We start from the raw sequence: 1,362 nt of genomic DNA, 5'->3' as shown, positions 1-1,362 counted from the left end.
TGGCATTCTGTTGATTGGTTAATTGGTGTGTGTGTGTGTGTGTGTGTGTGTGTGTGTGTGTATTAGTCCTCTGTCTACCTCAAGTGACCTCAGCCCTCTTCCCCAGCGTAAGGTTTCATGTAAATGTGTACAGATCTGTCTCAAGAAGGCTGTTGTTTTCTCTGTGTTGTATTTTTTCTGTAAATCTTATTTTTCTGCCGAATTGTACAATTAAATGCTGTTTTTGTAATGAAACCCTCCCCAGCTGTGGAATGCTTCCTTCCCTGCGGTATAACCCTAAAATGGCCTTGACTGTTCTGCTTTAACCCTCTCAGCTATAACAGCTGTCTCACCTGAGTGGTCGGAGAAACAAGCGCTAGAACTAAGGTGTGATTTATGCTGACGTTCCGACAGGTACAGGTGAGCTTGCCAAACACCTGCCAGGTTCAGTGCTGAAGCAAAACAGAAGTGAGTGGACCTACATAGAGGTCCGAAGCCAGAGTAACTCCCTGACACCTAGTGTTAAGATAGATAGATAGATACAGTAGATAGATAGATAGATAGATACATTAGATAGATACTTTATTGGGGATCAATAAAGTATCTATCTATCTTAACACTAGAAACACCAAGAATTTTAAGGAGTTTAAAACACAAAATTGAACCAGCAAATATATTTTCATCTGTGCTTTATTTGTGTCTATTTTTGCATCATTGCAAAATGTATTTATTGCATGAGAATGTGTTTGGAGTTTTGCAAAAAGAGTTGAGATCTACAAATTGTGTTCCAAAGACCAAAACTGTTTATGGTTGTGTCAAGAGAGAGACAGACTCAGATTGACTCAGATTGATGGCTCAGAGAATGGGGGTTAGTGTTCTAGCAATCTTGAAAAAAAAACAGATGCCTCTCAGATGTTGCTGAGGTTGATCAGAACAGAACAACAAATGAGTCTCGGTTTGCTGTAGCTTTCCGTTTGTGTGTGTGTGTGTGTGTGTGTGTGCGCATGCGTGCGTGTGTGTGTGTGTGTCTGTGTGTGCGCATGCGTGCATGTGTGTGTGTGTGTGTGTGTCTGTGTGTGTGCGCATGTGTGTCTGTGTGTGTGTGTGTGTGTGCGCATGCGTGTGTGTGTGTGTGTGTGCGTGTGCATACTTGTGTCTGGTTTCAATCAACAATGTGTCATACTCCAGCAGTCGGAGGCTGGTGATTCAGACACAACTAAATGAACTTCAGTGCATTTTAGTGCAATAGAAAATAGATCTGCTGGTTTCCAGCCTGAGCTGCCGGGCGAAATTCAAATTCCCCGGAAGTTCAGGCAGGGTTCACCCAGCCTAACTTCGGCCTTCACACAGCTCAATATACAGCAGAAGAACTGTAATCCCAAT

At 42.8% G+C, this 1,362-nt stretch overlaps 1 protein-coding gene across 1 annotated transcript in view; it reads left to right on the top strand.

The window, feature by feature from the left end:
* The window catches only part of il13ra1 (interleukin 13 receptor, alpha 1), a 22,315-nt gene extending 22,077 nt beyond the window's left edge, over nucleotides 1–238 (top strand). The window contains exon 10 of the mRNA XM_062516395.1: nucleotides 1–238. This exon is cut by the window's left edge and continues 1,061 nt beyond it. The gene's annotated coding sequence lies outside the window, so the exon portion shown is untranslated.
* The last annotated feature ends 1,124 nt before the right edge of the window (nucleotides 239–1,362 follow it).

This window comes from Sardina pilchardus, chromosome 16 (assembly GCF_963854185.1).
Source record: "Sardina pilchardus chromosome 16, fSarPil1.1, whole genome shotgun sequence".
Lineage (NCBI taxonomy): Eukaryota > Metazoa > Chordata > Actinopteri > Clupeiformes > Clupeidae > Sardina > Sardina pilchardus.
The sequence above is the reverse complement of the archived record's forward strand: the minus strand, read 5'-3'. Positions and strand labels throughout refer to the sequence as shown.